The following is a 21,912-nucleotide window of genomic DNA, read 5'->3' as shown; positions in this document are numbered from 1 at the left end:
GTTGCCTGGTCACCCATAAGCGTCCGGTCTTACCCCTGCACACAGGCAGGTCCATACAATTGGGGGGACGGAAGTGACCAGGCCACCATGCCCGTCATCATCTCTGGGCTAGAGGCCCCATCTCTGCCCTGCACCTGGAAGCCCCGGCATTGGGTGGCCCTTTGCAGGTCCGGGTCCTTCCAGAATATTCCACGTGGGGCTGCTGGCACTGGGTGGGGGGTGCTGCTCCCATTTGCCTCTGTGGAGCTGTGTGGAGTTGGGTCTCCCACGTGCCCACCCGGCCTGGTGGAGGCTGTGGAGCGCCGCGCTACAATGCAACACGCTCTCACGTGCCAAACGCAGACCAAGGCGCACAGACACATAAGGCAGCAACAGGCGGTAACGTTCTAATGTGCGATTTTCCATTTTCAAGGCATTTCAAATAAAGAATACATTTCTAAAGCCGAGAGAAGAAAAAAAACCGCCCAGGCCCAGATAGGCTGCCAGCTGTCCATACTTGGGGAAAAATGGCCTTGGTGGGCGTGCTGGCCCCACACAGCCCGCGCCAGGGCCTGCGCCCGGACGGGAGGGGGGTGGTGAGGTGGGAGGCAGCCCAGGCGCTGAGGGAGCCCGCCCGGGGTTGGTGACCCCCGACCCTCCCCGCGCCCTCTCCAGCGACTCTCCCATCCCTCTCCCCACCCTGGGTGGCTGGTTCTCCCCAACAAATGCCACCACCCCAGCGCCTGCCCCTCCCTTCTCCTGAGGCACCCCCCTCACCCCCGCACCCCTCCCACCCCTGCAAGGTGCCCCCCCCCGGCCCCTTCACCAGGCTCTCTGTGCACATGGCTCTATTTTTTCAAGGTTTAAGAGAACATCTCTTGCTTAAGAAGGGAATTTATAGGGTCTGGAGAAAAGCAACATGGGGGATTTGGGGGTCCGACCCCAATTTTGGCCCCTAGCACGCCAAGGTCCGCCGAGGTGTGGGCCTGTGGGGGTGCCTGGGGGTCTCAGCACTGCAGGGACCGAGCAGAGCTGTGTTCCCGCGTCCCTGCCACGAACCTCTGGCGGTTGGCTAAGAACTTCCTGGCCTCCCGCTCTAAAGCGAAGAACGTCTATAGCCGTCAAGGACACAGCGGCTGAGCAGAGTCGCCGCTTCCGTCCCCACCTCCCCCACTGCAAGACCCTCCGTGTCAGGTCCGGGAGTCCCACTGCAGGTCCCAGACACAGACACGAGCACCCAGATAATGGCCACAGGGTTCACGGGGTGTCCTGTGGTGGGGCAGAGTACCCATCCTGGGGGTGCTAAGGCACTGGGCCGAGAGCAATGGGGGGATCTGGAGGGAACAGGAGGGGATCAGGAAGGGATCAGGAGATCAGAAAGGGATCAGGAGGGGCTAGGAGGGAATCAGGTAGGGTCAGGAAGGGATCAGGAAGGATCAGGAGGGAATCAGGAAGGGATCAGGAGATCAGGAAGGGATCAGGAAGGACTAGGAGGGAATCAGGAGGGGATCAGGAGATCAGAAAGGAAGGGATCAGGAGGGAATCAGGTAGGAACAGGAAGGGATCAGGAGGGAATCAGGAAGGGATCAGGAGGGATCAGGAGAGAATCAGGAAGGGATCAGGAGATCAGAAAGGAAGGGATCAGGAGGGAATCAGGTAGGAACAGGAAGGGATCAGGAAGGATCAGGAGGGAATCAGAAAGGGATCAGGAGATCAGGAAGGGATCAGGAAGGATTAGGAGGGAATTAGGAGGGGATCAGGAGATCAGAAAGGAAGGGATCAGGAGGGAATCAGGTAGGAACAGGAAGGGATCAGGAGGGAATCAGGTAGGAACAGGAAGGGATCAGGAGGAATCAGGAGGGAATCAGGTGGGATCAGGAGGGACTAGGAGGGAATCAGGTAGAATCAGGAAGGGATCAGGAGGGATCAGGAGAGAATCAGGAAGGGATCAGGAGATCAGGAAGGAATCAGGAAGGACTAGGAGGGAATCAGGAGGGGATCAGGAGATCAGAAAGGGATCAGGAGGGGATCAGGTGGGATCAGGAGGGATCAGGTGGGATCAGGAGGGACTAGGAGGGAATCAGGTGGGATCAGGAAGGGGTCAGGAAGAACCAGGAGGGGCCATGTGCCACCGTGGGCCCCTCCACCGGCAAAGATGATCTTGTCTGGCCTCTCTGACTGCCTGCCTCCCAGCCTACCCCTGACCCCGCAAGTGTGCGTGCCTACAGGTCCAGCGCCCTCTGCCCTCTGCCCATCTCCAGGCCGAGACCTGGCAGGAGGGGCCGTGGGTGGGCAGTGGTGAGAGGTCAAGCAAGTAAGTCGTCCTCCTGTTGGCCGTGGCCCTGGTCACTGCGACAGCACCCCGGGACTGATGGTCACGGGTTCAGAGCATCAGCAGCACGTGGGCCCCTGTACTGCCCATGGCCCCCTCCCCGGGAGGGGCAGACAAGCAGACTGCCCTGGAACCAGGGCAGAGGAAAGTGGAGCCAGACTGTCTGAACGTCGGCAGAGACCAGCCCAGGGCGGGACGTGAGGGGGCTCAGGGTCTCTTCCCTCCAGGCAAAGGTCAGGGCAGCGCAGGCCTTGGAGCCCCCAGCCAGGCCCTGCTCTCCTCCCCTTTATGCTTGCTCTGCTCACACTCCTGCAAGTGGAGTTTAGGGGTGCCTGACCCCCCAGGTGAGTCAGTGCTGGCCCTCTGGCCGCCTCTCCCCGAGGTCTCCGTTCTGGTCCTGTCCTCACCGCCGAACCCCAGGGGTTTGCTGACTCCCCTGTCCTGAGAGTGAGTGACCCTCTGGTGGCCCAGGCCCTCTTCAGAGGGGCCCAGCAAGGGCAGGACTGGGAACTCCTGGCTCAGTCCCATTCTGGAAGCTTCTCCCCGTGGCCTCTCAGGGCGAGGGTCGGGGTGGCTTGCTGGTGCTCGCCCCACCTGGTCTGCCACATGTCGGCACAGGACACGCGTGACCCACCTTCCGGCCAAGCCCTGCCCAAGCCGGGCGAGCCCGGACAAGGCGCTGCAGGTATTGGGACACAGATCAGCCCCCGAACAGACGGCGCCCAGGGCAGGGATCACTCGGGCGAGGCGCGGGGACCGACGGGTGCCGGGGACTGAACCCAGCTTGGCGGTGTGCAAGGCCAGCGCCCATCTGTCATGCGATGGCTCTGGCCCCTCCGGGATTGATTTCAACGAAGAAGACAGGCACAGATGCTGATGTCGAAAACCTTCTGGTAACAAGTGACAGAAAACTCACTTGGCACCAGCTTCAAAGGGGGGGAAAGGGCTACGGGATCGAAGGCTGACTCACATGACTAGAGGCTACACCCCAAAACCCGGGCAGCCCAGGACTTGCTCAGCACCCCCCACCCCAGTCCCCACACGGAGGTCGGGGTCGAGGGTCGAGGGTCACGGTGGGTCAGAGACTTCAAGACACAATGGAAAACCAGCTAAGGCACTGCTCGGCCAGGGAGCCCCCGCCTGCCCAGAGGACGTCCGGGATGCCCGAGGCAGGACAGCAGCCTCGTCCAGGGCTGGGCGTCTGATGAGCCGCCGGTGACGATCCTGCTGGGTCAGGTGTGCCCAAGGGTCGCTGTGCCCAGGAGGGACAGCCTGAGGGCTCGGACCCGGGGTCCCTCTCCCCAGCCTCGAGGGCTCGGAGACTGGGGACGCATCATGAGGGGAGCATGTGGTCCCAGGCCAGTGCCAGGACGTCCTGCTCCCTCCCAACAGCGCAGAGGCCGGGACCTGACCCAGCAGGGTCCTGACCCTCACCCAGCCTGGCCAAATCACCTAACCTGCCCGACCCTGATCCTGACTTAACCTGACCGGACCCTGGCCTGACCCAACCTAACCTGACCCTGACCTGAACCTCGGCTGACCCAACCCTGAGCTGACCCTGACCCGACCCTGGCCTGACCCAACCCTGAGCTGACCCTGGCCTGACCCAACCCTGACCTGACCCTGACCCGACCCTGGCCTGACCCAACCTAACCTGACCCTGACCTGACCCCGGCTTGACCCGACCCTGACCTGAACCAACCTGGCCTGACCCTGACTCAACCCTGACCTAACCCTGGCCTGACCCAACCCTGACCCGACCCTGGCCTGACCCAACTCTGACCTGACCCGACCATGACCTGACCCAACCCTGACCTGACTCTGGCCTGACCCAACCCTGACCTGAGCCAACCCTGACCCGACCCTGGCCTGACCCAACCCTGACCTGACCCTGGCCCGCCCAAGACTGACCTGCTTGACCCTGGCCAGACCCTGGCCTGGGCATTTGCTCGCTCCTCTTCCCCAGACTAAGGGTCTGTGGTGGGGGTGGTGGGGGCAGAGGTACACACTTCAGGGCTGGCGGGGCATCAGGCAGGACCTGGACTCCCGGGGCTACAGAGCTGTGGGGGGCTCTCCGGGCAGCTGCAGGAGACCACCATGCGTCCAGGCTCCAGCCTTCCCGAGTCGAGTCCCTGCTAGTAGGCCCTGCCAGCTCCCGTTTCGACAGCAGCGAGAGGCAGCTCGGGGCATGTTCCTGCCCCCTGTCCCCCGCAAGCCTCGGGTGCCCCCCTGGGCTGGCCAAGCAGGGGGGAAGTTGGGGACAAGATATGTGACACCCCTGGGGCTATCCCAGTGGGAGGCCAGGGTCGTCAGCACGAGCAGTGTCCAGCGGGGTCAGACTCCTTCTCAGCCAGGCTCGCCCTGCGGCCTCTCCCAGGCCCCTCCCTGGCCTCTCCCATCAGCTGACCCTCAGCTGCTCTGTGGTTGGCGTGTGCTCGGACCTGCTCTGTTTGGTTCGGTGCGGGGGGAGGGTGAGCATGTGCGACCCCCTCCCAGCGGCTCGCAGCAGACAGTGTCCAGGCCCGGCGTCCCCTCCCAGCCCTGCAGGAAACAGGAGCACCTGCCTACAGAGGTTCCGCACCATGGGAGCTCGGAGGCGGTGCTGGGGGTGGCAGACCCACCTCTCCCGACCCCAAGTTCCTCTCAGTGTCTCTGGAAGCCTGCGCTCGGACACGGGCACCCGCTCCCAGGACACTCCACGCCCTCTCGTGTCCCCAGGGCAGCGGGTGGGGGACGGACCCAGCTCCATGCTGGCTGGAGGCTCTGTGACACCCCCTCCCCCCCGCCCAGCCTCCCACATCTGCCTACAGCCGCCACACCTGGCCCTGGGGAGAAGACACCACGGTGCCCCCGGACCCCTGCCTGGGGTTCACAGGGCAGAAGGGGTGCAGCGGGCAGGGGAGGGCAGGGAACGGAGGTTAATGTGGCTTTTACTGAACACAATGACGCATCTACTGTATATGCGGGGTGGATAGAGCAGATCTGTGATGAGTACCTGCTGTATACGTGAGGTGGGGAGAGTGAGTCTGTGATGAGCGCCTGCTGCATACGGGACATGCAGGGTGGAGAGTGGCCCAGGGAGAGCTCCTGTGTACCACACCACACGGGTTCTTTGCACTCACACTAGTCACTGGTCCTCACCAGCAGATAACGGCATCGCTACCCCCCACCTGCAATGAGGAGACAGAGATGAGAGGCTGGCAGGCGGGCAGCAGTCACGTGGGACACTGGTCCAGAGAGCGCGGCCAGCCTGGCTGACCCCTGAAGCACCGCCCAGAGCCAGACGCAGGGAGGTGGCATAGGCCTGCCCGCGCCTCCTTCCCACCCGCTCATCTCCCCCCTGCCCACGCCACCCAGAGCAGAGGCAGCGAGGGGTTCACTGGCAGTGTCTGGCTGGAGAGGCAGATGCTAGCACAGGGGTGCTCCTATCTGGGCTCAGCCCCAGAGCTGTGGGCACGGAGGGCCCTGCTGGCTGGAGGACCCAGGCACAGCCCAGGGCAGGGCTGCACCCACGAAGCTCTCGAGCTCAGGAGAACAACAGAAAGTGAATCTAGGCACCAGGGAGGCCTCGGGCGGAAATGCTCTTCTGACCACGTTCCCGGCACTGTTCCCGGCACTGCCTCTGATGAGCCACAGGGGTGGGGCGACCTGCCGCCCGCCTGTCCCGTCTCCCAGAGCACGTGCCCCCCGTCTCATCTCTGGGTTCCACCGGGCCAGGAGTAAGACACCAGCATCCTCACACCCTCACACACGGCAACACCGTCTACACACCGGTCAGCCGAAAGCCCAGGCCCCCAGGCAACTGCTGCCCTCCGAGAGCCCCCTGGCACATGCCCACCTCCCCACCCATACCACCCACATACATCTCTCTCTGTACACCTGTGCAAACTACACACACCTGAGCACATGTGTACACACCGACACACATCTGCGTAAGCCCCCCACACGTGAGCAACCCCCCACATGCACCCCTGCACACACCTGCGTGACCCCCACATGTGCACCCCTGCACACAACCTGCACAAGCCCCACACACATGCACACCTACACAACCCACACACGCATACACACCTGCACACACCCACATGCGCACACCTGTACACACCACACAACCCACACACACGTGCACGCCACACCTCTGCAACCTCCAGGCACATGCATGAACCGCCCACATATACACACACACCTGCACACATCTGTGCACCCCCACACACACATGTATACCACCTGCACAACCTACACACACCTGAACAAACTACACACCTGAGCACACTGGGGTGACTTACACACACACACACCTGTACACCCACACACCCGAGCAACCTACACACACGCGCACACCTGCCCACACACAAGCAACCCCCACACACATGCCGCTCTGCACAACCTACACAAATCTGAGCACACCTGCGCACACCTGTGCGACCTATACATACTCACACCTGTGCACCTACACACCGATACACACCTGCACTCACCTGCACAGTCTACATACACCTGTACCCCTGGCATGAGGGGCACTGCCTTCCTTCCTGCCTCCTGGCAGATGGTACGAGGAACAGATATAGGGGAAGGCACTGGCACCCCAGAGGGCCCTGCTGGGCAGCTGCTGGGCCTTGCCACCCCCAACCCGGGTACTGCCCTCACCCCAAGGCCTGTTCCCACCTCCAGCAACCCTGAGTGGTGACCTTGAGGGCAGGGGACACCCAGAAGGCAGGGTGAGACCCGCCTCTCTCCCTGTGCCCCTCACACTCCACCTCTGGTCTGCCCCGGATGGCCCCCTGACCAGCTCCCTCCCCTCCCCCCACACCCTCTATGTCTCTGATCTGTCCTGGGGCCCCCTGACCCACTCTCCTCTTCCCTCAGGGCTGACTAATCCAGCCCATGCCCGCCCCAACACGCTCCCCACTCTCACACGCTCCCCTCAGAGCCCAGGGACAGGCCGGGTCCACCTAACCACATTTCTGTCCCGGCAGCAGCGGTTCTGGCCTCCTCAGGAGAAGGGCCGGGTCCTCCCTGCAGCCTGGCCCCGCCCCACCCCCGCCCCAGGTTCACCCCATCAGTCCTCACTGGGACCCTCATCGACCTCTCAGCCGCCTCCTCGTGCACAGGAAAGACCCGTGCTAGCAGTAATACTGGGTGTCTCAGGTGGTGCGGTTCTTCCCCTGAGACCACCTGGTGGCCTGCGGCCCCTTGGCTCCGACCGCAACTAAAGTCTGCCAAGGCACCATTTTTGCAAACCACGTGGGAGGGAGTGACCGCCAGCGCCCCGAGCACACCTCCCGTTCCACGGGGAGGCTGAGACGCAGGAAACTCCATCCCCACTCGCCAGCCGCTCCTGGGATGGAGCCTGGTGCAGGTGAGGCAGCGTGAGGGCGAAGGGCCGGCCCGGACACCCCTGGGAGGAGGCAGTGAGGACCGAAACCAGAGCAAGACAAACACCTGTCACCCGCCCCAGCCCCCAAACTACGGGGCGTGCACACACACACATGCACACACACGCACACACACACGCACATACACACATACACACATGCACATACACACATAGGCACACACACGCACACACATACACAGACACATACAGACACAGACACACACGCACATACACAAACACACATGCACACACATACACACACACACATATATACACACATATACACATGCACATACACACATAGGCACACACACATACCCACGCACACACAGACACACATATACACAAACACATACAGACACACACATGCACATACACAAACACACACACACATACATACACATATGCACACATATACACACACAGGCACACACATATACCCACGCACACACACATAGGCACACACATATACACACATACACACGCACATACACACATAGGCACACACATATACCCACGCACATACAGACACATACAGACACAGACAGACACAGACACACACATACACAAACACACACACGCACACATACATACACATATACACACAGGCACACACATATACACACATATACACACACACATAGGCGCACACACATGTACACACATATACACATGCGCATACACACATAGGCACACACACATATACCCACACACACACATACACACACATACACAAACACATACAAGCACATGTACACACATACACACGTGCACATAAACACACAGGCACACACACATACACACATGCACACACACAGACACATACACACGCACACACACAGACACAGACACACACACACTTCCTGGACAGGCAGCAAACATGCTGGACATTCGGGGGCTGTTCTGAAGGGAGGGGCTGGTGGGTTGAGGAGTGGAGATGGAACAGTCACACATGCCCAGAGCGGCCCTTGGCTGGCACACTGGGCACGACAGGAGAACCAGAGGCCCCCAAGACCCTGCCCGCGACGGGAGTCTGAGCGGCCCCAGTTGTGAAGGAACGAGCAGTGTGGGCCATCCGCCTTGGGCAGGGGCCGAGCTTCAGCGGGTCTTACACATGGCAGGGACACGGGCTCCGGAAGTGAGGCGACGCGCTGACCAGGAGAGGAGCGGCCTGTGTGACAATCCGAGGGGCCTGGGCTGCACCATGCAGGCCTAATCAACAGGAAGAGGGGGCAGGAGCCGTAGGAGAGCGGGGAGGGGGCTTGCCTTGCACCTGGCCAACCCCGGCTCGACCCCCGGCATCCCAGATGCTCCCTGCACCCAGCCAGGAGTGATCCCTGAGCACAGAGCCAGGCATCAGCCCTGAGTACCGCTGGGGGTGCAGCCCCAAAACCCAAAAAGAGACTATGAGCTGTGTCCTGCTTTCAGGCCTGAACACGGAGGTGAGGACGAGGTTTTATTTTGGGGGGGGGGTCACACGCGGTGATGCTCAGTGGACCCTATGGGATGCCGGGGATCAAACCCAGGTCGGCCGCATGCAAGGCAAACGCCCTCCCCGCTGTGCTATCACTCCAGCCCCCATCCCTATTCTTAGTGTGATACAGATGCACCTGCCCAGAGACGAGCGGCAGGACTGGCCAGGAAGAGAAAGAAGGCAGCACAGCGGGCCCAGAATTCAAAATATTGTGCCGATTCCTCTAGGTGCACAGTTAACCTCTAAATCCTCAGCAGGGAAAGTCTCCTTGGAGCCGCAAAGAGAGGGAGAGACACTGGGGTGGGGGGGGGGGATGGGGGGCAATTGAGCAGCTGCCTGGAGGTGGTCAGAGTCAGCTCTGCCAGGTGAGGGACTCTGCTAGCCCCCGCTCCTTGCTCTACCTCCCACCACTGCTGGGAAGCCCGCCTGGATTGCCCCACTCAGGTGAAGACCACGCTGGTGCCCAGCCCCGCTGTACTGGACCCTGAATTTTTGGGGAGCGCTGGCAAGGAGACCTGCTCCCTGCAGAGTGAAGGGGTGGTGGCCTGAGCAAGGCTGCGCTGGACCACCTGTCCAGGGAGACCCATGCTGAGGGAGGAGGGAGCCCATTCAGGGTTCACTCTCTGAGCTGGACCAAACGCACCACCCCCCCACCATAATCCCTCGCATTTCCTGTCTGGTTGGTTTGGGATTATGGTGGGCCGGTGGTGCTCAGGGTTTACTCCTGGATCAACCAAGGTGGGCCTCAGGGACCATATGGGGTGCTAGGGATAAACCCTGGGTCAGCCGCAGGCAAGGCAAATGCCCTACCCGTTCTATTATCTTGCCACCACACACCCTACAACTAATTTTCTTTTTTAGATTTTTATTAGTGAAACACCATGAGGTACAGTTGTAGACTTACAAATTTTTGTGCTTGGGTTTCAGTTATACAATGATCGAGTACCCATCCCTCCACCAGTGCCCATTCTCCACCACCACTAATCCCAGTATCCCTCCCACCCCCCAGACCTCCATCCCACCCTTCCTCTGTGGCAGGGCACTCCCTTTTGTTCTCTCCCTCCTTTTGGGTGCTATGGTCTGCAAAAGAGGCATTGAGTGGCAATCATGTTCTTCGGTCTATAGTCTATTTTCAGCATGCATCTCCCATCCTGGGAGGATCCTCCCAACACCCTTGACTTGGTGCTCCCTTGTCTATCTGATCTGCCTTTTCCCCCAGCATGTGCGGCTGGCCTCCAAGCCATGGAGTAAACCTCCTGATACTTATCTCGGCTATTCTTGGGTGTCAGTCTCCTATTTTGTTACTTGATGTTCCCCAGATGAATGCAATCTTTCTATGTCTGTCTCTCTCTTTCTGACTCATTTGGCTTAGCATGATACTTTCCATGTAGTACCACTCCCACAACTAATTTTTATTTATTTTTTGCTTTTTGGGTCATACCCAGTGATGCGCAGGGGTTACCCCTAGCTCTGCACTCAGGAATCACTCCTGGCGGTGCTCGGGGGACCATAAGGGATGCTGACGAATTCAATCTGGGTTGATCACATCCAAGGCAAACACCCTATCTGCTGCGCTATCACTCAGGCCCCACAACTAATTTTTATAAGGAATGAGGAGCCCGGCAAGTTCTCACAGGGCCGAGGGACTCACCCTCCCACGCCCAGCCCCTCTCCTGCCCAGCTGAGAGGCCCTACATGGGCTCAAGTCCATTTCCTCCTTCCCTCCTTGGACCAGAAACACTCACTGACCCGCCCCCTGCCGGACCCAGCGTCAGAGAGCAGGGGGCTGCCCAGGGACCCCCACTACACCAACCTCAGTGAGGGACCCCAGGAGGTCCCAACAGAGGTGCGGGGTGAGGCCGCGAGAAAGCTGAGAACCCACCTGAGTTCCAAGCACACATGGGAGCCCCCATGGCGACCCCAGGGGTCAGGTGAGGTTACGGGACCCCGGGGGTCACTGGGGCTGGAAAGGGCATTTCCCCTGTCACAGCACGAGCACTACGGGTCGAGTCCCCAATCTGGGGGGCTTCAGAGGTGAGAGCTGGGCCCAGGGCATGGCTGAGCAGGGGCGAGGCCACCTATGTGTGGGTGCCTCTGTGTGTGTGTGTGTGTGTGTGTGTGTGTGTGTGTGTGTGTGGTGGGGGTGTCCCACTGACCACGAGGCGGGCACTCTGCGGAGGTAGCAACCTGGCCAGGGTGCCTGCCCCGCTGCCCATCACCTGAGCCAGAGGGGCTGTTCTGGGCCTCAGCCCTGCACCCAGGCAGCTGGGCTTGGGGGAGTGGGCGGGCCGGGAGTGGAGCTGGCCGGCGGCGGGTGCCAAGGAGGGAGGGGCTGGGCCAGCCCCAGCCCATGTGACATCAGCGGGGTGGCCCCTCCTCTGTCCAGGCGAGGGGAGGCCCGGGGGATCCTCTTGCACTGGTGGGTGGGGAGAGGAGCCGGCAGCCAACCAGGGTCCAGCTGCGCTCACAGTTTCCTCCGGCGGGCGGCCACACGTAAAGGCCCCACAAAGGAGTCGGGAGTTCAAATGAGGCTGCGGCGGAGCCCGGCAGGCGCCTGGAGATGAACCCTGAGCTCTGAGGGGCCGCCGGCGTGGGTCGTGCGGGGCATGGCCCGGAGACCTCCCCTTGCCCCCGCAGCCCGCGAAAGCAGGTCGTGAGCAGGACCCCGGCCAGCCCCCGCCCCGTCCCGTCCCGTCCTGGTTTGGCTGCCTGAGCCCAGAGGCGGGAGGCAGAGCCCAGAGGGAGAGCGAGCGAGTGAGCTGCAAAGGGGGTCGGCGACTTGGGGACAGCCCCGGAGACCATGGACAGGGCGGCACCACTGACATTCTGCCTGCAGGGGCGAAGCATGTGAGACACTGCCCCAGGGGCCACCAGGAGCGCAGAGGTAAGGGCCCCACTCGGGACACTGGGGGGCCAGGGCTGCAAGTCCCCTGACCCCCTCTGGCTCTGTGTGCAGCGTGCTTGCACCAGGGCCGGGGGTCTGCATGGGGGAGGGTTCCGGGGGGCTTCGTGGGAGAGCCCCACTCTCCTACCGCACACGAGGAGCCCCGGGCGCAGGGATGCTCGTGGGTGCACATGTGCGGGTGGGTAGGTGTGCAGGCAGAGAAAGTGGGCAGCTCCGGGCCCCTCAGCACGCTGGCCAGAGGCCAGAGAGTGCCCAGGTCAAAGCCAAACCCGCTGCGGCACCGCGGCCGGGACAGCCTCTGCGCGGAGCAGCCGGGGCGCAGAGAGGCTGAGGGCCAGGCTGACCCGGGCGGTGTGTGGCCCCGGTGGGTCCCGCCACTCCGCACAGCAAAGCCGCACAGGAGCGGGAGCTGGGCCCCGGAGGACGTGGCGGGGGCGAGGCTGGCGGCGTCTCCGGCACGGCACGGCATGGGCTTGGCATTCCCGGTGCCTTGAAAGCGTTAGATAACGTCCCCAAACAGGCTGCGCCCTCCCTGCTGGGCTATGTGTGTCAGGGGTCAGCGCCCGCCGCTCTGGGGAATCACAGGAGCTCCCAGGGGCGGTCACTCTGGAGAGAATCCTCCTGCCCCCGGGCTCCAAGGAAAGCTGAGAAGGCCACCTCCAGGCTGGCCCGGCGCCCCCACACGCAGCGCTGGGGGCGGAGGGAGGGCAAGGCACACTCCGGCCGCTCCTGCTGGTGCAGCCCACTGCAGAGACGTGTGCGGCTCTGAGCCTCGGTTTCCTCAGCCGGTACACACACCCCCACCCCCCCGGGGGTGCTGCTGCTCAGGATGAGCTCACACTTGGCTCGTGCTTACCCCGGGGTAGGCACTGCCCACTCAGGGTGCTGTTACGAGCGGGGAAACTGAGGCCCAGGGCGGGAGGGGTCAGCGCGGGCTCGGCACCCGGCACCCCGCAGTGTGTGGGTGACACACAGCGGCAAAGCCTGGGCGCGCATCTGACACTGAGTGTGAAGGTCAGAGACGGTGGGGTGAACAGAAGCACGGAGCAGAGACCCCCCGCCCCTTCCCTGGCGCTCTGGAGTCCAGCCCCGCGCACACACACAAAAGCCCATGAATGGCACTAGGGGTCCTTGTAAGGGTGGGGGGGGGGAGCCTGCAGAGTGTCCGGGACCTTGAGCACAGCAGAGCTGGGGTGTGCATCGGGACCAGCCCCCACGAGCTGCCCACCTACGCGCCCACGTCCCGCCTCCCTCCTACCAGAATCTCAGGGGTGGGGGGGATGGGATGCTTATTCTCTGCCAGGGAGGGACAGGGACCGCCTGTGGGGCTCCTCTCCTCTGAGGGGCTGCCCTAGCTCTGGGGGTGCAGCAGGGCTCACAGCACGGGGCAATGAGGGCACAGGAAAGGCAACTAGGGCGGAGGAGGTGGGGCACAGTGTGAGCCGCTCAGGGCCAGGAGGCCTGCGGGGGGGGTGTTGGGGAACCCCCCCCCCCAAGACTTCTGCCTCTGCAGGGGACCTCCCTGTTTGCAGATAAAGACAGCTCCCTGCCCCAGGTCATTCTGGCTTGTCATTCTTGGCCTCTGGGCCCCTGCCTGGTGTTCCTGGATTCTGCTGTCCACACACACACACACACACACACACACACACACACACACACACACGCACACTCCCCACCCCCGCCCCCAAGTGCAAAACAGCTGCGTCCCCAACTCAGCCACTGCCCCCTGCACACGGCAGCCACACGGGGCCTTAGGGTGCTCTTAGGGTGCTGATAACGACAGTGGCTGAGCGGGTCACCCCACCTCCGGGCCTGTCTGCGGAACCCCGAGCCCTGTCGTGTCCCCCAGCCCTACCTGCGACTCCTGCAGTAGCCTGAGCTCCATGATGTCCAAGTGACTGAGACGCTGTCCCCAAATCCCTTCCCCACACACGGGGGCTCTCCCTGTCTGTACCGTGTCATTCCCGCCATGTTAGAAGCCACGCAGCAGTGTCTAAGGCCTGTCTCCACTTCTGGCTGTGCCCGGAATCACAGCCTGTGGGACCTTAAGGGCTCAGGAATAACAGGACATGCCCCATGGCAGGGCAGGGGGCCGGTAACTTAAAGCAGGAAGCACAGGGGTTGTGGGGCTGCAGGACAGTGCCTGACTCTGTCCACTCTGTTAAGTGACAGAGCAGGAAGCCCAGGCTCAGGGTCCAGCTCGGTCTCCCGATAGAAGGGGCCTTGGGTGCAGGCAGGGCCACGTCCTAACCTTGCTCTGAGGTTGATCTCGGTGACAAACCCCGTCTCTCCCACCAATGGAACCAAGCAGAGCTCTGGGGAATGGGAGGCACCGATTAATCAATCGACTTGAAGGGACTGTGCTGATTGGTTCCACTAGGCCGGGAGCCAGGCCACGTGCCACCCAGCTGCGGCACCGCATCGGCCCTCTGTGGACACCCCCGCCCAGGGCCACCTCTGGTCTCATCTCTGAGAGGTGCCCTACAGGAGGGGCTCCCACCCCAGCCCTCCACTAGGGAAAGGAGGAAGGTCCTGCTCACTGCTGACTTCCCGGGTGCATGCAGGGTCGGGGATAATCAGCTGAGAGCTCGGGGATAATCAGTGGCCAGCTGGCTGCGTGGATGGGTGGGGAATGGATGGAGGGGTGGGTGGGTGATTAGATGAGTGGATGTATGGGATAATGAATGGTAGGTGGATGGGAAACGGATGCCTGGATGGATGGATGGATGGATGGATGGATGGATGGATGGGTAAGTGGATGGGTGGGTGGATGGCTGGGTGTGTGGACAGGTAGGTAGATGGATGGGTGAGTGGATGGATGGGTAGTTGGATGGATGGGTGAGTGATGGTTGGCAGGTTGGTGGATCGGTGGGTGGATGGATGGGTGGGTGGACGGATGGTTGGGTAGATGGATAAATGTGTGCATGGATGGTTGGGTGGATGGGTGAATGGGTGGGTGATTAGGTGAGTGGATGTATGGGTTAATGAATGGTAGGTGGATGGGAAACGGATGGATAGATGGATGGGTGGATGGGTGGATGGGTAAGTGGATGGATGGGTGGATGGCTGGGTGAGTGGATGTGTAGGTAGATGGGTGAGCAGACGGGTGAGTGGATGGATGGGTAGTTGGATAAATGGATGAGTGGTCGGATGGTTGAGTGGATGGATGGGTGTGTGGGTCGTTGGGTGGATGGTTGGGTAGATTGATGGACGTGTGGATGAGTAGGTAGATGGGTGGTTGGATGCAGGGGTGGATCAATGGATAGGTGGATGTATCAGTTTCTGGAAAGAGGCAACGTCAGAGTCCCAGAGAAAAAGCTTCTAGCCCCACAGTGCACGCTGCTCACCCTGGTACTATCTGGCTGAGACATCTCCCCTCCCACCGGGGTCCCTGCTGACCCCTGGGCCCTGGGTCAGGTCCCCCTGACAGCCCCTGAGATGTCCATCAGGCCACCTGCCTGAATGCAGTCTGACCTCTGCCTCACCCTCCCCCACTCCTGCCCCGGCTCTGGCCCCAGCACCGGGGGGAGCCTGGGGCCTGCTGGGAACTGCATGAAATCCCTGACTTCACCCAGGTGGGGACCCGGGAGTCACGCAGGCCGTGTACAGGGGCAGCCGCTGAACCCCGCGTGACAGCTCTCAGGCCGGAGGGGACAATGGTGAGGACCAGCTGCACCCCAGGGGCCAGGACGGAAGCCAAGGAAGCCGCTCCAAGGACAGTGGGGGTGAGGGGACTCCCACAGCTCCGGGACAGTGGCCTTAGCTGGCAGCCCAGCAGAGCATGTGGGGGTGGGGGCAGGGAAGACCCCATGCAGCCAGGAGCACTGTGGCATGATCAGGTCAGACTGCAGCCACACGTGCTCTAGAGAAACAGTCGGGGCGATACTTGTACTGCACCCTGTCGGGAGGCCAGGGACACCAGCACGGCCCATGGCTCTCTCAGAAGGGGTCAACTGCTCCCAAAGCCTGCGCCTCACTCTGGCAGGAATGTGATGTCCTGGGTATGCGCCCTCATGCCGGACTGGGATAGTAAGGCAGGCCCAGAAGCTCTTGTCCCAGTGCTCAAAGGACTAGCCAGTGCCCACGGGCCAGGAGTCCTGCAGGGCAGCTCTGGGCACCGCGTCCATTTCCCAGAGGCCCCCGGGGCTGCAGGGTAGGGGCTCCCTCCCACTGGAGTGCCTTGGAGCCGAGGCCACAGCCAACCCAAGGGCTGGCTCCAAGGCGGCCCTGCAGACTCCTGCCCACCCCATCCCCGCCCCCCCCCCCCCCCAGCCGTGCTGGCCAAGGCGCCTGGCACAGAGGGCGCGGGCTGAGGCTCTGGGGATCCTCAAACCGGCTCCGGGATAATGCGCCGTGAAGAAGCCACAGCAACGTCCCGCGCCCTGGCCGGGGCCAGTCCCCACTGTCTCCCCGCTGCGGGGCAACCGCAGCCCTCCCCAGCATGACTGACTCGGGGCGTCAGCTCCCCTGGCTGTCCCAGGCCAGACTTGCCTGCTGCGTGCCTGCTTCGACCCCAGCACGGGCTAACCCTGGCCCACGGCGACCGGCAAGGGCCAGGGAGGCTGAGCGGGCGGGTGCTGGGAGCCAGGGTCTGGCTCGAGACCCCGTGTGCGGTGCCCCCTGCCCCCTGAGACCCCATGCGCGGTGTCCCCCATCGCCACCCCACCCCCTGTTCCCCAGCATTCTGGCGGGGAATGATTCATGGCTCCTCACGGGAGGGAAAGGGGCCTGGGGGGTGGCACAGCCCGCCCTAGCCTCCGGGCTGGTGCTGACTCACCACTTCGAAGGGACTCACAGTCCTGCCTGTGGGTTTTCTCCGGGAGGGCACCCCCCACTGCTCATCCCGGCCAACCGTGCCCTGCGGGGTCTCCCCGCTTGGGCTGCCAAGAAACTACTGGCCAACAAAGGTCGCCCTGTGCCAGCCCGAAGCCAGGGACAGGGCAGCAGCCGGAGCTCGGCCAGAAAACCCACAGCCTGAGCACCCCTGTGGGTCCGAGGGCCCGTCCCTGGTCCCCTGGCAGTGGCCGTGGCTGTCTGGACCTGGGGCTCCCTTGGGGGGCCGGGACACCCCTGCGCTGCTCTACGGGCTCGGAGCTGAAGGGGGTTCCGGGGTCCTCCCTCGAACCTGTGTCTCGCTCGCCTCCCAGCCTCCCTCTTTGGCTGGAGTTTTCAAGCTCACGCTCTCTCGTGAGCGCCGTTCCTTCCTTCCTCCCCTCTTCCCTCGTGGCTTTCGGAGCGAGTTTCATTCCATCAAAACTGTCTTGAGGCAATAATAAAACCGGGGGCGGGGGGTGGGGGGAGCCACCCTTGAGGCAGTGGATACAGACCAGTGGATACAGCTGCCACCACCCCTCAGGGCCACCCCACTGCCCCACCCCCACTCCTCAAGCACTTCTAGTGGGCAACACGGGACACTGGGTGCGCGGGTCTGCCCCCCGCCCGACCCAGAGAGGCCAGACACAGCACAGGCGCCGCTGGACGCTGCCCTGGCCTTCCTTGGCCATCACGGAATGGGCGGGAGCAAGGGCCAGGCAGAGGTTGGGAGGGGGGTTCAGCTGTCCTGGGGCAGGAGAGAGATCAGAGAGAGGACCACTACAGAGCTTCCTGTCACCCCAACTCCAGTGAGCTGGGGGTTCCTTTACCGGCTCCACAGCTCCGGGGATGACCCTGGACAAAACCATTCACAGTCCTCGATCTGGAAGCTTCTGCTAGCACATTCGCGGGACTGGGGTGTGGGCGGCACTGGGGTGCTCATTAGAAACAATTCTCGGGCTGGAGCGATAGGACAGCAGCAGGGAGGGCGTTTGCCTTGCATGAGGCCGACCCAGGTTCGATCCCCGTCATCCCACAGGGTCCCCCGAGCACTGCCAGGAGTGACTCCTGAGTGCCGAGCCAGGAGTAAGCCCTGAGCATCGCCAGGTACGACCCAAAAAGAAGAAGAAAGAAAGAAAGAGAGAAAGGAAGGAAGGAAGGAAGGAAGGAAGGAAGGAAGGAGAAAGAGAGAGAGAGAGAAAGAGAGAAAGGAAGGAAGGAAGGAAGGAAGGAAGGAAGGAAAGAAGGAAGGAAGGAAGGAAGGAAGGAAGGAAGGAAGGAAGGAAGGAAGAACTCTAGGAGCAAGGAAGCCGCAGTTCACCTCAGAGCAGGAGGGTGCAGGGTCTGGGGCCGCGAGCTGGGGTGGGGGATGCGACCCGATGTGCACCCCCACCACCAGGGTCTGACCGAAGTCCCGCCGTAGGAGGCATCGGCTGTGCTCGGTCCCATGCTCACGGCGCTCATTGCTTTCACGCTTTCGGCCAGTGCCGTCCCCGGGCGGGCGCGCCGTGTGTGGTCCTGCTCGGCCCTGGGTTAGGGAGGCCTGTGGGGGGGCTGCAGGGGACCCCGGCCCAGGGAAGGGAGGCCCGGCCATCCCATGTGCCAGTCGCACAGCCCCACGTGGTGGCGGCCGAGGGGGATGGGGGAGAACCCTGCGCACGATGGAAACGCCTCATAGAACAATGTGGAAAAGCCATTTTCAAGAAAACCATGTCGATTTTCGACCCGGAGCCAAGGAAAACAGTCGGACCTGCTTTGGCTTTGTTGGTCAAAGGAAGAAACCGAGGCCGGAGCCGCACGGCTGTGACTGGAGCGGGGGCCCTCTCGGGCCTCAGCTGACTGGAATGCTGGAGGCAGGCGCTGTCCCTGGGGATGCAATTAGTTGAATAAATACCAAGAGAGCAAAAGTAAACAAACTCATTACTGCCCATCAAGAACTGCCAAACTAGCACAAAACTGAGGGGGGGGGGGTGGAATCTCTAAGAAAAATAACTGAGTGGAAGGCCGAGGCCCTGGGTCAGGCTCGGGGAAGGTGGGGGGGGGGCTCAGCGGGCGGCTCTGGTCCCCAGCTGCATCCCTGCCTGGATGTCAATAAGGGCAATGTGGGGGGGCTGGAGTGATAGCACAGCGGGGAGGGCGTTTGCCTTGCACGCGGCCAACCCGGGTTCGATTCCCAGCACCCCATATGGTCCCCTGAGCACCTCCAGGAGTAATTCCTGAGTGCATGAGCCAGGAGTAATCCCTGTGCATCGTCAGGTGCGACCCAAAAAGAAAAAAAATGCGGCAACGGCAGCCTCGCTGGGGTCCCTGACTCAGGGCATGGCAGGTGCCTGAGCTGGGCTCTCTGCCCCTCCCTCCCTCCTCAGAACCCAGAACCCGTGGATGCCGAGCCGGTGGCTGGAACCAGGCTGGGGTGGCCTCCCACGGGCACCACTGCAGCCCCCTCGCCCTGCCACCGGCCCCAGACCACCCCCACCCAGTTTGGTGTGGTGCCACCAGGGAGAAGCATGAGGCTCACGGTCCTCTCTGGTTCGCAGTTTGACCAAACCGTTGCCAAGAGGGGCTGGAGCGTTTGCCTCGCACGTGGCCAACCCACGTTTGATTCCCAGCATCCCATATGGTCCCCCGAGCACCGTCGGGAGTAATTCCTGAGTGCATGAGCCAGGAGTAACCCCTGTGCATCGCCGGGTGTGACCCAAAAAAGCAAAACAAAAACTAAAAAACGGTTGCAAGAAATGGTCTTCAAAGAGAGCCCTGCTCTGTCTGGGGAGACACAGCCCCCCCCCCCACCCCGAGGCTGGGGGAGAGGTTTGCAATCGGCCCTTTTCGGGTGCCACCAAGCTGCCTGCCAGGCCTTTGGCAGCATCTTCAGCACTAGCCCTGGCGTGCGGCGGGGACGGGCTGGCGGCTGGCGGCAGGTGAGGGGAACAGCAGGTAAGCTGGCCAGGCCGCCCCCGCCGGGAGGGCGCTCCTCCCATTGTTCTCGAAGCCCCAGGCCCGCCCCAGTGCTGTGGAAACCGGGCAAACACTCACAAACGCGGCCGGGCTTCCAGCAGCGCCACCTCACGCGGCCCTACCTGGAGGCCCTGGCCAGACCCGCCCCGACTCCAGGGCTCCCGACAACGCGTCCCTGCACCCTGCCCTCGAGGCCTGGGCTGGGCTCTCCCAGCGTTGGGGGGAAACAAGCCCCCCCTGGGTCCAGGTGCAGCCTGCACCCAAGCCCCTCCTTAGGGCCCCCAAAGGAACTCCGGAGAAGTCGGGCCCAGTTATGGAAAAACAATGTGAAATCAGAAAGTGCTGATGGTGGTAAGGGCTTTTAGTTCCTCTTTTTAACTGCAAATAACCAGAATCGCACGCCGACTATGCATTCCTAAGCCACGCGTGGGAGCCTCCCGTGGTACACATGGGCTGGGCGTTGAACGCGCGTTTCTAGGCGAGCCACCAAGCGGGCCTGAGGGTCTGAGCCTCAGGTTGCGTCCAGGCTCGGGCCACTTTGTGGCTGGGTGACAGGAGGCAGGTCCCCGGGCCTCTGGGAGTCTGTTTCCTTAGAAAGACACCGACCCTGTGACTGAGAAGCCAAGTTCTGCCACGGGCCCAGGACAGGGGCACACACAGTGGCACACGCGGCTATTAATAGCGCCCACGCCCTCGGCTCCGGCCGCTGCCGCCTCTTGCAGCTGCTCACTCTCGGGTGTGTCCTAATGCGTCCCCACTTATGCAGGGAGCTCCGTGGATCCCGGCCACGGTCCGCGCCGAGAATGCAGCGATGACTCAGACACCCCCCTCGACACACACACACACACACCCTTGGGTGCCCGGCAACCTCATGGCGCTTACAGCCCTGGACGGTGGGGCAGAGAGAGCTCACACGTGTGATGGTGAACAGGGGTGGGTGGGGGGAGGTGACGGTTACAGATCAGCGGGGGGGGGAGGGGGCTGTGCAGCTTCAATGAGGAGAGAAACCAGAACCGTCTAGCCCAGGACCCTGTGCCTGGGGGTGGGGCTGGGGGTGGACACGCTTACACCCCCACACACACACAGTGAGCCTCGCAAGGTCGCTCTGGCGCTAGGCTGCAGACAAGACTGGCAAGAGCTGGGGTGCTGGGAGAGGGGGCTGTGGTGGCCGGGAAGCTGGGGGGGGAGAGGGGAAGGAGGAGGAGGAGGAGGGGGAGGGCTCGGCTCAACCTGGAGCTCCGAGGTGCCCCCACTGGTGCAGGCGGGGACTGGGGCAGAGCTGGGCTGGGGTGACTCTGGGAGGGCCATTTTGTGGTGAGTCAGGTTGCGCAGATTGGAAGTAGCCGCTGGGCACTGGGATGGGCCCGTCAAGAGGGGAGAGAGCACTGTTACCAGGGTCTGGGGGTGAGGCACAGCCACACCCCCTGGGGAGGAAGAACCAAGAGGACTGAGCTCCTAACCCCCTCCCCCCGCCCAGCCCCCCAGGAACTGGGCAACGCAGCCAAAGAGACTGAAATGGAGCAGCTGAAATGAAATGCCAGAGGGGAGGCAGGGGTGGCACCAGGGGAGGAGCGAGCCCCAGCCTGGCAGTGTGAAGGGGCAAAGGTGGAACGGAAGGGACCTGGTGGAGAGCTGGCCACTGGCCAGGCAAGGGACGCCCTGGTGATCCTGCTTGGAGTAGGGGTTAGGGCAGATGGGAACCAAGCAGGGGTAAGGCCAGGAGAGGCAGTGAGGGGCGGGGCTTAACGGTGAGGGCGGGGCCAGGAAGGGAAAGGGCGGGGCTTAGGGCGAGGGCGGGGCCTGGTCGGGTAGGGGCGGGGCTTAGGTGAGGGGCGGGGCCTAGTCGGCAGGGGTGGGGCTGGCAAGGGCTTGGACCAGAGTGGGTAGGTCCAAAGAGAACCGGGACACAGTGAGCGCCACGAGGGCTCATCAGAGAAGTGGAGCAGCAACCCGAGAGGGCTTTCTTTTTCTTTTTTTTTCTTTTTTTTTGCTTTTTGAGTCACACCCGGCGATGCTCAGGGGCTCCTCCTGACTCTGCACTCAGGAATCACTCCTGGAAGTGCTTGGGGGACCCTATG

At 62.4% G+C, this 21,912-nt stretch overlaps 1 protein-coding gene across 9 annotated transcripts in view; it reads right to left on the bottom strand.

Moving 5' to 3' along the window:
• RALGPS1 (Ral GEF with PH domain and SH3 binding motif 1) overlaps positions 1-21,912 on the bottom strand; it is a 191,865-nt gene that overhangs the window by 54,407 nt on the left and 115,546 nt on the right. The window lies entirely within an intron of this gene.

This window comes from Sorex fumeus, unplaced genomic scaffold, assembly GCF_029834395.1.
Source record: "Sorex fumeus unplaced genomic scaffold, SorFum_2.1 ptg000233l, whole genome shotgun sequence".
Lineage (NCBI taxonomy): Eukaryota > Metazoa > Chordata > Mammalia > Eulipotyphla > Soricidae > Sorex > Sorex fumeus.
The sequence above is the reverse complement of the archived record's forward strand: the minus strand, read 5'-3'. Positions and strand labels throughout refer to the sequence as shown.